Raw genomic sequence first — 14936 nt, forward strand, 5'->3', positions numbered from 1 at the left:
CTCTTAGCAATATCTCTCTCATCCACTTTCCATACCCCCACCGCTCACTTTGACTATTGATACAGGCTCCTAATTAGCAGCCTTGTTTTGCTTTTGTTCCCTCTCCAATCCATGCTACTGTCTACTAGCAGAGTGACCCTCTTCCAGCACAGCTTGGCTCTGGATGATTTCCCTCCTAAAATGTCCAAATATTTCACCTTTGTTGGCTGATCTGTTCACCTTATCTTGCAACATTCTTGACCCTCCACAATGTGGTTCAATCCATCACGCCAGACTGATTTTCCCTACACATATCCAGCACAGTTTGCTGATTCAAGAATTTGTGTTATGCCTTCCACCACAAGACCTTTGCTTATGCTATTCCCTAAGCACGCTCTCCTACTTTTTTTTTTTAAGATTTTATTTTTCCTTTTTCTCCCAAAGCACCCCCACCCCCGGTACATAGTTGCGCATTTTCAGTTGTTGGTCCTTCTAATTGTGTCATGTGGGATGCCGCCTCAGCATGGGTTGATGAGTGGTGCCACATCTGCGCCCAGGATTCGAACTGGCGAAACAGAGCCAAAGCAGAGCTCAGGAACCTAACCACTCCACCACAGGCCGGCCCCCACACCCTCTACTACTTTTAATTCCACCAGCCAAACTCTGCTTCACGATCCTTCCGCAAGCAATGCATGGGTCAGTAAACAGACAGAATGACCCTTTAGGATACCTTTTAGCCGTGAGATGCCATAGTTATGGGAAGTCACACTGTACCTTTTCTATGATGCCTTTTCAGATTCTCCCTCTACATGGGATCTTTCTCTGCTTTGAACTGTTGTAGGATAATGTCCTATTCACACATGCCACGTGTTTTTCTGGTTTTCAACTATCATTCCACCCAACTCTTTTGAGAGGTACAGTGCTCTCCCATGAGTCACAGTGATGTGAAGGGATACCTGTTGGGGAACCCATTTTTCCTTTCCTGGGAATCATGGCCCTCCTCAGGGAGATGCCCTTATGTCTATATTCATTCTGCTCCATGAAAGTTAGGCCATTACTTACCTACTTACTCACTTCCATAAACTTAAATTAAGAGCTAGAGATTTTAGGGGGCCAGCCCCATGGCTGAGTGGTTAAGTTTGTGCACTCTGCTGCAGGCGGCCCAGTGTTTCATCGGTTCAAATCCTGGGTGCAGACATGGCACCGCTCATCGAGCCACACTGAGGCAGCGTCCCACATGCCACAACTGGAAGGACCCACAACTAAGAATGTGCAACTATATACCGGGGAGCTTTGGGGAGAAAAAGGGAAAAAAATAAAGTCTTAAAAAAAAAAGAGTTAGAGATTCTAAAGAGTTGCCTGTGGTTCCTAGGACTTGTAACAGGACAAATAAACTCAAGGGGCTGAGACTGCCATTTGGGGGTGGCTGTTTGGGGGTTATATGTGATGATGAGCAAGCCAAAAAAAGCAGGAGTGTGTAACAGAGAGAAGCAGAGAGCTTTCCCTGACCCCCTTGTTGAAAACTTTAAGCCCTCAACCCCAAACCCTTCTCTCCATCCCGTCTTCTCTGTCCCTTAATCCACTTTTTCCCCCTTGTACTTCACATTGTTTGCTTACTTCGTCTCCTGTTCCATTTCTCTACTGCTGCACAAAAACACCACCCCCAAATTTAAGAGCTTTGAAACAAAAATAATCGTCTACTTTCATCACAGATCTGCAGCTTTGGCAGGGATTACTCTGGGGTCTCAGTTTAGGACTGCAACAGCTGGGGACTGGCTGAGCATTCTCTTTCCGCACATCTTCCTCCTCAAAGCCTGGGGCTTCTTTACAACATGGCAGCCCCAAAGTAGCCAGCCTTCTTACATGGCAGCTCAAGTCTCCCAGACAGGGACCCCAAAGACCCAGATGGAAGCTGCACGGCTTCTTCTGACCTAACCTCAGAATTCCCAGAACATCTCTTCTGTCACATTCTATTGGTCAAGCTGGTCACTAAGTCCAGATTCCAGGCAAAGCGACAGATGCCACCTCTTAATGGGCAGAGTAGCAGAGATATAAAAGTTCTCAATTTACTACGTAAAAAAATGTTTTCCTCACTGTCTAAAAACAAAATGAAAGTTGAACAGAGTAAGTGGAATATTTCAGAAATCGTGAATTGACTGTAAAACATAGTATATTTACCAATTTTTTAAGTTTCTTAAAATACTTTCTGTTTATCAGTATTATATACTTAACTCGACCACTGCACAATCTGCACAGTGGGTGAAGCTGGTACTTTGCCCTGGTTTTCTTTCTTCAAGGTTAGAGTCTTGCCTTTTATTTCCCCTGAGGTTTAGCTGAGAGTTTAGCTGTTGTCTATGTTGCAGCAGTTCACATGATGCAGTTTATGACTGGCTCACTCAGGACGACGCCACGGAAAAACGATCCCTGTTAAATTGGCTGGGGAAATCTCAGTACTTAAATGTTTCATTGCGGGGGGGGGGGTCCCCTCTCTCTAGTAATCGTGTAAAGCGAGAAAGTTCGGTCTGGCTGGCGAAAACAAAATGGGCTGAAACTTTCTTTTCAGTGAATGGAAGGGGAGACCGAAGCCACCCTCGGAGGACCCCGAGCTGCTGGGCGCCGGCGCCGCGAGACCCCGTCTTCCCGGGCGTCCCCTCCAAGCCCCGGACTCGTCGGGTGTCCCGTGGGGACGCGTCGGTCCCGTGTCCCCGAGCGGGAGACAGGCCGCCGGCGACGTCACGACAAGGGCGTGGCGCATGCAGATGAGCGGGCGCGCTGAGGCTGCCGGTCCCGCCCCGCGTGCGGAGATCCAGACGCTGCAGGGGTGGTCGTGGGGGTGGGCGAGGCGGGGCCGCGGGGCCTCCAGGGGGCGGGGGCGGGAGGCGGCGTGGCGGGGCGGGGCGGGGGAAGTGACCGTGCGTAAGGAGCGGGGCGCCCGCGGGGGTGCGTGTCGGGGCGGGCCGAGCAGCTCATACTTACCTGGCAGGGGAGATACCATGATCACGAAGGTGGTTTTCCCAGGGCGAGGCTTATCCATTGCACTCCGGATGTGCTGACCCCTGCGATTTCCCCAAATGTGGGAAACTCGACTGCATAATTTGTGGTAGTGGGGGACTGCGTTCGCGCTCTCCCCTGACAGTCTTGGTTTAAGAATATCAGACATGGGCTTACTTTTGGTTGTGAAAAGCGCTATGTTTTTTTTATTGAGGTCTAGATGTTAAATCTAAATTTCCGGTTTTTTGCTGTTATTGTTTTTCTGTTAAGAGTGTGAGTCGCGTTCCTGTTCTCATTCCTAAGAGCTTTTTGTGTGTTCTCAAACTAGGGAAGGTTTCAAAAAAGGTTTTTTTCTTTTTATTGTGAGACGAGGCAACTGTGAGAACCCCGGCCTGTGTTTGTGTTTCGAACACCATCCCCAACACGTCCTTCTCAGCGCTAGTCCTACCTGTGTCTTTCCCTGAGTTTTTTCCAGCGCTTTCATCACCTTGTTAGCGTGCTTTTTGAAGCGCAACTTCAGCATCAGCTGGCACGTGCGAGCGTGTTGGGACTGCAGAATCTCAGAACTCCCCTTTACAGCATCGACTGAATCAGAGCCAACATTTTAACAAGATTCTCCGTTCATTCCATACACATTAAAGTTTGAGAAGCACTGACCTAACATACTATATATTTTAGTAACCTTACCCACTGGAATGTAAGTAATTTCCATGAGGTCAGGGATTCTTGGCTATTTTGGTGATGGCTCCATCCATAGTTGGGTAGAATAGTGCATGGCTATAATAGGTTTGTGAGGAAGATTGTTACTGAGCTAACATCTGTGCCAATCTTCCTCTATTTTACGTGGCATGGCACAACAGCATGATTTGACACAGCGATTCCAGGTCAGCACCCAGATCCAAACCTTCAAACCCAGGGCTGCTGAAACAGAGAGCACTATGCCACAGGGCAGCCCCAGTAGGGTTTTCGGTTTTGGATTTGCGGTCTGGGGTGGAGGGGTTCTTTTGTGTGTGTGTGTGTGGAAGATTAGCCCTGAGCTAACAGCTGTGCCCATCTTTCTCTATTTTGTATGTGGGACGCCTGCCACAGCATGGCTTGTTAAGCAATGCATAGGTCCATGCTGGGATCCAACTCAGTGAACCCGAGGCCACTGAACTGGAGTGCTGGAACTTAACTGCTATGCCACCAGTCTGGCCCCCAATAGGTTTTTAACATACTATTTGAGTTAACTGGTTCATCTCAGGCTTCAAAAGAAGTAAAAATAAAAGTTTCCCAGCAGGCTACCAGGTTCTAGCCCTGAGTCCAGGTAAGATGAATAATACTGTGTCCTTCCTACAGGGAAATCACAGGGTTGGGAACACTGCCTGTTCATCTTCATCAGCAATGTCTAGGAAGACCGTCTGCTTGAGCCCCGGGATGAAAGCTATAAAAAAAAAAAAAAAAAACCCAGGCCCTGAGCCCAGGGAGACAGGATCTCCTAGTCCACGCCGTCAGCCTCCAACCCAGCCTCCTTCCGCCCCTTTGCGCTTTAGGAGAATGTGATCACTTCACAGACATCAGAAAAAGGCCAGTCAAGGGGAAGCACCTTCTGTTTCTCCCACGCCTGCCCCTCTCTTCATCCAGTGCTTCACCCTGGTTCTTAGCTTAGCTTAGCTGCGGGAGGCAAAACTTTACTTTGACCTTCTTAGGGTCTCCGGCAGGACCTGAGAATCAAATGGACATAAAACAGAATAATAGGAGAAAAGCGTAGATTTTTACAGGTCCATGGGAGCCCCTTGGCAAAATGAAGACCCAAAGAAGCGGCTCGACCCAAAAGGAGCCCGGGTTCCTTTCATTGGAGAACGGTATTTAGAGACCAAGAGCCGGTGCTTGGCGCTTGGTGTTTGTTGATACCGGTGTGTCATTGCTTTCAGGCCCTGGTGTGTCATTTGCTTCGGTGGATTATAATCCATTGTTATCATTATCTCGATTTGGCCAGTCGGAACCCTTTCAAACTGACTCTAGTGCGCTTGACATGTCCGCCTCGGTCCCCGCGCATTTCTTTTACTTTCTGCCCCAGCTCCCACGTTCCAGGCTCAGCTTGTCTCTTCCCCGCCTCGCTGGGACCCTCCCCCCTCCTGCGCAGTGACCTAGGCTCACTTTCCGGTGCCGTGAGGCTCACTGACAGGGCACGGAGAAGGGATGCCCGGCTAGGCGGGGAGACCACGTCCAGGGGGTGACAAGGCCGAGAGGTCCCCAGCCTTTGAGGCCTTGGCTCCCGTCCTCTGCCCAGCGACCTGGATTCCTTGGGCAGAGGCGGCTGCTTCCGGAAACAGGGCCCGGTTCTGTGGACCTCCTGGAGAGGCGCTGGAGCCAAGGGGGAGGGAGGGGCAGAGAACGCTGATGTCCGCGTTGGCCTCCTCGCCTTGGCTCCGTGCATTTTACAAACGTTTCAGATGCCAGCTGGTGTGTGCCCACCACTCAAGACCGCTCAGCCACCCAGCGAAAGTCCCACTGAGGCCCGGCAAGCCACAGTGAGGTGGCCTCCCCTCGACTGAGAGTGTCCCCACTCCCTGACTGGGCGGCAGGCACCTCTGCACCTTCTAGGATGGGGGGCAGTGCCTCGGAAGGCACCCCCGCCCCCCCCACACTACTTTCTGTGACACCCCAGACGGAAAGAGTCGGGTGTGGGGCTCACGCTCACGTGTGCTGGTCACCAAAAGCCACTGGTCCCTCCCCTACCCCCACCCCCCCCACACACACACCCTGCCACACCCCTCCACCCCCACCCCCCATTTCCCCAAAGCACCAAAAAGCTGGAGTGTCAAGGATTCCACACGTCTGCATCCTGGCAGGGGCTGTGTCCAATGAAGGCCTAAGGTTTGTAGGGGAAGCGGGAGGAGAACCTCCCCCTGCTTCCCCTTAAGGTTCTTATGGCTGGTCAAATAATTTAAAAGGCAGGTTAGCAGGAGAAAATCAAAGTTTAATAGCATGTGTACATGGGAGAAACTCAGGAAAAACTGAGCCACTCAGCCATCTGGCCGAGGCTGCCCCTTTTAATACCTTCAGCTAAAGACAAGGAGGATGCTAGGGGCAGTGGTCTGGAATTTCAGAGGGGAGGAAGACAATTTACATGGAGGGGGAAATGCAAATGTTTGTTAAACAGGTTTTGCTGGGCCAAAAAATGAGTTTGTTGGTGTCTTTCTAGCACACCTATTTTACATTATACAACAGCTATCATAAGGTATGAGCTCCTTCCAGGAACAGGCCTTCTGTGTTAAATTCTTTTAGGCAGTTTGGGGGAAGGTCAAATATTCTTCCTGAGTCTTTATTGTCTTCACCTCGAGATAAGAGAGTGGTGCATCCTGGGGCAGCCTGCCCTGAACCCCATCAGTTCCCTCCTCTGAAACTTCCCCGGAAGTTTTACATATTAAAAACTGAGCTGGTGACTGTGGAGAGAGAAATCGAGTTAGTAAACGAGTAGTAAGAAATCTGCAAAGAGACGAAAGAAAGTAGATTAGAATGAGGATAAACAAGCAGAAAAGAACAAACCGTAGCACATTTCCCCACACTCCATTAAACCAGTTCCCCAATCCTGGAAATGTCAGTCCTATAAAATGTGTGAGCTTCATTTATCTGATTGAAAATGTCAATAGTCTCTTCTAATAGATGTAAGTTAGATTCTACCTGCCCTGTTTGATTCACATAAAAGCAACCTTTTTCGCCAACGATGGCACAAGCTCCTCCTTGCTGGGCAGTCAATGCATCCACAGCACGTCGATTTTGGAGTACCACAGAGGCTATGCTGTCAATCTCTGACCGGAGTATTTTCAAAGTCTGCATGGTGGTGTTGAACTCTTGTTGCATCACCATGGAGAGATTTAAGATCGCCTTTTCGAACTCATAATCTCCAAAGCTGGGGAGTAAGACTCTCAATGCTGAAAAGAACTTGCATTTGTGATACACAAGCGGATTCTCCGTGATTTCTCGGCCTGCACGTTTATGTGGCACAATCTTATGAACAAGTTTGCAATCTGGCTGGCATTTAGGGTAGAGTATTTGGTGACACAAGGGGCCAGGTATCCGAGTCCACAGCGTCCTGACCAATTGGGTGGGAATCCTTTGTATACTTTGTTGCCACATAAAATAGAAAGACCAATGTGGTTTACAGACAAGGTTAGAACTGGATCTGTGGTTCCCCCGGTCTGGAGTATCCCATGCCCTATGCCACTGGCACTGTTAGTGCCTAAACATCTCCATTTTCCATGCGCTCCTGTCAATCTGTGAGAACAGCACAGACTGCGAAATAGCTGGTACAAGAGGCCTGCGGTCTGGTTTCGGCAGCTATAAAGCCTGGTCCTGTCACCTGACCGAGTGAGCCCAGATTTTTGATCCACCCATATATAGTTTGTGGCACTGGGCAGCTTACCCATGCAGGCAGCTGCAATACCCCAAGTTGTACACGGGTGGCTCGTAAGCCTTCCAGAGCATTTGGTGATTTGGCAGATGTTTGTGCCAAAGGGAGTAGTGTTAGAGCCACTTATAACTCCCTTGAGAGGTGTGACGATGCCACCTGTGGAACCAAACCGGAGAGTTTGATTACGATATTATTCTGGTATGTCACCCAGGAAAGGTCTGGGGTCATGTTTACTTTCAATGCAGAGGGAAAACCTTTCACCTGTTGTCTTTACCTGGGCAAGGGACAGTCCCTGGGCTTCTACAGAGGCTTTCTGGGGCCCAGTGACTCACCAGGAGAAGAGGCAGAGTGAAGTTTCCTTGTTGTGGACACCATACCCTGTACATCCATCTTCCATACTTAGTCCGTCAGGTGTTCACGTCAGCAGGAACAAAGACTAGTTCAGGTTCTTTTGCACTATCTAGCTGTTGACATAACCAGCAGTCAGATTGATTAGTTAGCGTGGCCAAGGCTTGATAAACTGGCATAAGGGGGTGTTTGGTCTGTGCTCGACCCATTGAAAAAGAGAGGGTTAGTAAAAGCAAGACACAGGTTGGAAAAGAGCCCATAGCAGAGACTTAGAGAGGGGAGGTAGGATAGAGACCAGCACTCTCCAGTCAGCTTTCTAATAAAGGATTTAAAGGAATATATATATTTGCTAATTGTTGTGTGGTGAGGGGATTGTTAAAAGCAAGGCGGGGAAAATAGGTGAAAGCAAGCTTTCTTGATCCGTGGTCTTGGGAAAAGCTGTCTACTTCGTGAGGCCAACTGCTTCTGGGGCCTGGATATTGGCCCTGAAAATCCTTAGTCTAAGGTCGCCTGTGGGCACTGTCTCCCAGTTGTCTTGAGAGCGATGTTCTAGGTCTATTTTGGTGTGGCTTGCACGGATCCAGGAAGATTTTTCCTTTGCTTTGATGGCAGTGAAGATGGGCAGCAGGACTTCATAAGTTCCTTCCCAGCGAGGTGACAGAGTTTTCTCTTCTAAAGACCTTGATGTGCACCCAAAATCTCCTGGTCAAAAGGGATGGTAAGGCTTGTCAGAAGGTGCAGGCCATGGCTCTTTTACCTGTTGACAATCTGCTTCAAGAATACTAGTCAAGGGGCTGGCCCAGTGGCACAGTGGTTAAGTGCGCACGTCCCACTTTGGTGGCCCAGGATTAGCCGGTTCAGATCCTGGGAGTGGACATGGCACTGCTTGGCAAGCCATGCGGTGGTAGGCGTCCCACATAGAAAGTAGAGGAAGATGGGCACGAATGTTAGCTCAGGGCCAGTCTTCCTCAGTGAAAAGAGGAGGATTGGCAGCAGTTAGCTCAGGGCTAATCTTCCTTAAAAAAAAAAAAAGAATACTGGTCAATTTTTGTATATAGCTAAATAGCTAGTCATAGCATTAAATTGTTCACTTCAATTCCCATAATATTCACTTAATCCAGGAACGGAAGATTTAGAGATGCCGGTAGGCATCGGGAATACAAAAACAATGTCAAGAGGAGTCAATCCATGTCTGCTATTTGAAGTGTTTTAAATCTTTATAAGGGCCAAGGGCAGAGCTTCTGGCCATTTAAGTCCAGTTTCTTGACAGACCTTTCCTAAAGTCCTTTCTATGTCTAGATTTTTATATTCCACTTGCTCTGATGATGCTCTGGTGATATGGGGCATGAAATTTTAATCAGTACCCCAGAGTTTTTGCAAGCAAGTGGTTTATCTCTGCTGTAAAATGAGCTCCTTGCACTGCTTCGATCCATAAAGGAACACCCAAATGAGGAAGAACTTCAGTTATTAATTTCTTTTCCACTTGTGTGGCATCTGCATGTCTAGTCAGATAGCATTCAGTCCGTCCACTAAACATGCAGACGATAACCGGTGAGAGTAGCCTAAAGCTGGGGGCAAGTCTATGAGGTCCATTTGGAGCCTCGCAAAGGGCAGCGTGGGCCTGGGAGGACTTCCTGGGCTTTGCTGGTTTCTCCCAGAAACTTGGTAAGATTTGCAAGTAGTGCACTGGGAAATAATTTGGTCAGAAATTTTATGGATGCCAGGGGCAAACCAATTGTCTTTTAGTTCCTTAACTATCCCCCATTTGCACCTATGTTCCCTTTGGTAGGAGATAAGTGATGAGTGCAAGCCAAAAAAATCACAAGAAAAGGAGCTACAGGAAATGTATAATCCGTCTGATAATTGTTTGGCACCCTTTTGTATCCAACTGTCTCTCAGACTGTGGGGCATTTGCCTGGTAGTTAATAGTAGGAGTCAGGGATAAAGGCAGGTTTAAAAATGGGATGGAAAAAGGATGAGGGGGATCCGTTGTGAGCTGCCTGTTTAGCAGCTCCGTGAGCCCTGGCACTTCCTAAAGATATGACGTCACTCTCCTTCGTATGGGCTGAACAGTGAACAACGGCAGTTGTAGAAGGGAAGTGAACAGCTTGTAGTAAGGCTGCAGTTAAGCATCCATTAGCAATAGGAGTTCCTGCAGAAGTTAAGCATCCACCGGCTTTCCAAATTGTGCCAACAGGATGGCACACTCCGAAAGCGTATCTGGAGTCTGTGTAAATAGCGGCAGTTTTTCCTTTTACTGATATGAAAGTTCTAGTAAGAGCTATGAGTTCCTCAGCTCGGGCTGATTTTACAGTGGGCAGAGAATAAGCTTCAAGCCTTTCATGTGGAGAAGCTATGGCATAACCAGTTATTATGTTTCCCCAGAAATTTCGTTATAGGTCATCACAAAACAGAAGTAAGTCTGAATTGTCTAAAGGGATGTCTGAAAGATCCTCTCCTGGCTTTGACACCATTTCTATAGTTGCGAGGCAATCATGTGGGATGGAGTGGGGTTCTCCATCATCAGGGAGGGGCAGTAAAGTCGCTGGATTTGAAGTGTTACAACAACGTAAGTTGATGGAAGGGTTGGTTAAAAGAACCTGCTCATATCCCTGTCGCCGAATAGACAGGCGTTGTGCCCTATGTACTTGCAAAATAGCGGACACGGCAAAGGGGACATACACGTGAACGGGAGAGCCTCATGTTAGAGCACTGGCTTTGTCGATCAAGGTGGCAGCTGCGGCTGCCGCAGGTAAGCATGGGGCATATCTGATCCCACAGAGTCTAGTTTGCGTGAGAAATATGCTGTAGGACTTATTTGAGAGGCAAAACACTGTCCTAGAATGTCTGCAGCAATTCCGTTACTTTCATGAGAGTACAGATGAAAAGGTTTGTCAAAATTTGGTAAACCAAGAGGCAGAGGCATGGAAAAAGCTAATTTTAAGGCTTCAAAGGAGGTTAATGCCTCTGAAGGCCAGGAAATAGGCTCTGGAAGGATATCTTGAAGAAGAGCATATAGTGTTTAGCAAGGGCTGCAGAATTAGGAATCCACGGGCAGCAGTAACCAGCTGCTCCTAGAAATTTATGTAACCGTTTTTTTGTTTTGGGGAGAGGGATGGACAAACTTGACTCCAGGCATTCTGGGGTGAGTTTTGAATGCCTTGAGATATCTCATGCCCTAAGTAGGTAACAGTAGTTTGCACCCACTGAAGTTTGGATCTGGAGGTTTTATGACCTCGTTCAGCTCGTGCCTTCCGGAGAATGAGGGGTCTCTAAGGGCTCCCTGCTCAGTTTGATTACAGAGTAGAAGGTCACCCACATATTGAACAAGAGTGGAGCCTTGAGTAAAGGCTACAGAATCCAAGTCAGCTTTAAGGACTTGGGGAAATATTGAGGGGGGCTCACAATATCCCCGAGGTATGCGAGTCCACGTTAATTGTCTCCCTTTAAATGTAAATGCAAAAAGGAATTGTAAGTCAGGGCGCAACAGGATTGAAAAGGAAGTTGAACAGAGGTCAACTACTGTAAACCAAGCTGCTTCAGCCAGGGTTGAGGTCAGGATGACAGCTGGATTAGGGACCACAGGATGCCGAGGAAATACAAGAGTTTACGGCTCTGAGGTCTTATATAAATCTATAGATTTGGTCCCCATCTGAGTCAAATTTGCCTTCTTGTTTTACTGGCAAGATTGGAGTGTTACAGGGTGAGGAAGTAAAAACTAGCCCTGTTGCAAAAAGGAGTCAATTATGGGTTCAATTCCTCACTCTGCATCTCTAGAGAGCGGGTATTGGGCTACTGATGGAAACGGTTTATTCTTTTTCCAAGTAATGTGCACGAGTTCTGCACTGAGCAACAATCCTACCTCATTTGCGGGTGTAGTCAAGAGACTAATTGGGACATCTTTTAGAGACTCATCCTCTTCAGAAGAATTTAAATCAGGATGAGTTTCTAGCAAGGGAAAGTAGAAGACTTTGGTCAGGGGTTTGGTCAGAGGATAAGGAGATAAAAATATCTTTTTCATTACAATTTATAGTGGCATTAAATTTACATAACAAGTTTCTGCCGAAGAGGTTTGCTGGTGAACAGTCAGAGACCAGAAAGGCATGATGAGTGTTAAGGGGGCCTCAAGATACGGGAGTGGGCTGAGACACGGGCAGTGAAATAGGCTGCCCAGAGACTCCAACAGCTTGAAGAGAATCAGAGGTGACAGGTAGAGATAAATCCTCCAAGTGGGTAGTAGAGAAAGTCCCACCAGCATAACTAAAAAATCCAGCTCCCAATCCTCTATTTTAAGTTTAATGGTAGGCTCAAGGGTGCGACTGAGGAACAGGTGACCCCATCATTTAGGGGAGAAATGCCCCTCAGGAGGAGACAAACGGGCCTTCTGGGGGTGCTGGAGCCACGCGGGGACATTTTTAAAATTTTCCCTTCTCTTAAGAGCGGGACATTCTCTTTTCCAATGCTCTGGTTCCTTGCAATACCTGCAATTGTCTGGGGGCCAATAGGGAGGCCTCCAAGTGGGCTTTAGTTTGCTTTCAGAGTTGCCTTTTTGCTTCTCAAAAGAATCAACTTGTAAAGCGAGAAGAGTTGTCTTTAATTCTCTTTTTCTTTTGCTTTCCTGGAGACTATTTTCAAAGAACTGTGTAGCAGCCTCGATTATTACACTTAATGGTTGCCCCAACGAACCAACCATACTATTTTGAATGTTTTTTTATATCAGGAAGAAAATTTCCATCTAAAGCAGAAATTAGACGATTCCTATGTTCTGGGGTTTCCAGGTTTAATGCAGCGTGCCTTTGAAAAACCTGTATAAAACGTTCAGCAAGGGCTTTTGGATGGTCCCCTTCCTTCTGAGTGCATAATTCAACTTTTGACCAATTAACTCTAGGAGGAAACGCCTCGAAAATCGCTCCTATTAAGCCTTGCCTAGCAGAATCACTTCCTGGTTATTTGCAGGAGGGCCTGCGAGAGGGTCTGGCCACCTGTTTCCCCTGTGAAGGGGGTTTTCTCCAGGGGGTCGTCTGGCCTGTCTGATAACTACAATGCAATCATGGACCACAGTTTGAGAACCGCCGCTCTTTATCAGGACTTTAACAAACTGTAAGTAACACGACTCTATAATTATGCCATTAAAAAGTGTAAGCTTTAGCCATGGAGAAAAAACCTTACTTTTGTGGGATCTTGTCATCCTATCAGATTTAGCAGATGCATCCTTAACTCGCATATGATATTCTAAAAGGAATGTTTGTTCATGCTCAAAGAAATCATCTACAGCCTATAAGATCAAAAGAAAATATAAACTTTTTTCACTTATTTGCTTTAGTGCAATATGTAAATCAGTTTATCATTCTAATCATAAAAGATCATCAATAAAACAGCACAGCTATCCTCTAATAATCAGGTGTTAGAGTGATTTCATCAACAAGTTCAGACTTTAACAGACATGCGTTTCCATCTCTCAAGGAAGAAATCTGTGGTTTGTGTCCGCAGGCTGAGCTCCCCACGTGGTTCACATTCACATGCTGTACTCTGAAACATGCTTCTGAGCTCTGCCTCTCCAATCCGGCCTCCCCAACAAATAACTATGCCAGCGGGAGTGACCAATCACTTCTGAGAAAAAAGAAAGAAACTCTGGTAGACAAGCGAAAATCTCTCTCTCTTGGCCTCATGTATTCTGTGGGCCGTGCCTGAAGGCTGCCGGGCCCTCTCAATAGGGCCCTCTTTGCTTTGAGGAACCTGGCCAAACTAACTATCCGGGAGCAGTTATGGCGTTAACCAGCATCTTCAACCTTTTTTTGGAACAAAAAAAAATTTTTACTTGTAATAACTCTCCTCCCTTGAGTACAAATTGTTTTAGATTCTGAGTGATGAAATGGGAGGTATGCATAAAGCACTTGCATTCTAAAGTGTGGTAGACTCTAGAAAAGCCTTTTAGTGACTGAGTTGCAACTGAACCAGCTACTTTTTTTCAGAGAACACCGTTTTTACTTGAAAGGATGACTGACAGACAAACTGTGATTATTCAGACTTGAGTATTTGGTGACCTTTTCTTAAAAATTAATGAAACAAGCCTGTCACTGCAAGGAAAACAACTGACAGTATGTGTTGACAATGATAAAAGTCAAGCTTTCCAGCAATAATTAGAATTTTGGAAAACTTGTATCCATCACCATGAGCTTGCTTCCCAATAATGAAAGACTTGTCTGAGGAGATTGATAATATTAGTGAATGTGATTTTTTTGATATTATATACTGAAGTGTGTCAACATTGGAGGATCTGCATAGTTCATTGAACTAATACTTTCTGAATGATCACGTGCATGAAGTTACAAAATCATGCATGTAAAAGATCCATTCAAAGTGCAAGATAGACCAGTGGGTTTTTTGAACAACGTTATGAGGTATAATTGATATCATAAGCTGCAATATTCAATGTATACAGTTTGATAAGTTTTGACATGTGTAAAATCATTGCTACAATCAAGATAATATCCATCACCACCAAAAGTTTCCTTGTGGCCCTTTGTAATTCCTCGCTCCCACTTGTCCCCAGGCAGCTGCTGATCTGCTTTCTGTCTCTATTGATTGGTACGCATCCCCCTAGGTTCTTTACATGTTCATACGGATTGTAGAATCAGCTTGTCACTTTCTACAAAAATGCCTGCTGGGATTTTGATTGGAATTGTATAGAATCTGTAGATCAGTTTGGAAAAAATTGACATTGTAATGATATTGATTCTTTTTTTTTTTGATTGGCCCTGAGCTGACACCTGTTGCCAATCTTTTTTTTCCCCTTCTTCTTCTCCCTTAAGCCCTCCAGTACATAGCTGCATATTCTAGTTGTAGGTCCTTCGAGTTCTACTGTGTGGGACACCGCCTTAGCATGGCTTGATAAGCGGTGCTAGGTCCACACCCAGGATCCAAAGTGCCAAAACCCTGGGCCACCAAACTGGAGCGTGCAAACCCAGCCACTTGGCTGTGGGGCTAGGCCTGGATATTGATTCTTCTGATTCAAGAATATGGTATATATCTGTCCATTTAGTTAAGTTTTCTTTCAATTCTCTCAGCAATGTTTTATAGTTTCCATTGTACAGATCTTGTACATCTTTAGTTAGATTGATCCCGATTGGCACCTGAGCTAACGACTATTGAATATCTTTTTTTTTTCTTCTGCTTTTTCTCCCCAAATTCCCCCAGTACATAGTTGTATATTTTACTTGTG

General features: G+C 46.5%; 1 non-coding gene across 1 annotated transcript; it reads left to right on the forward strand.

Annotated features, from left to right (window-relative positions):
• The first annotated feature begins 2947 nt into the window (after positions 1-2947).
• On the forward strand, positions 2948-3111 carry LOC123283658 (U1 spliceosomal RNA). Its single transcript, XR_006524334.1, has one exon. It is a non-coding gene; the product is annotated as a U1 spliceosomal RNA (small nuclear RNA).
• Positions 3112-14936: the final 11825 nt, after the last annotated feature.

The sequence above is a fragment of the Equus asinus genome, chromosome 2 (assembly GCF_041296235.1).
Source record: "Equus asinus isolate D_3611 breed Donkey chromosome 2, EquAss-T2T_v2, whole genome shotgun sequence".
Lineage (NCBI taxonomy): Eukaryota > Metazoa > Chordata > Mammalia > Perissodactyla > Equidae > Equus > Equus asinus.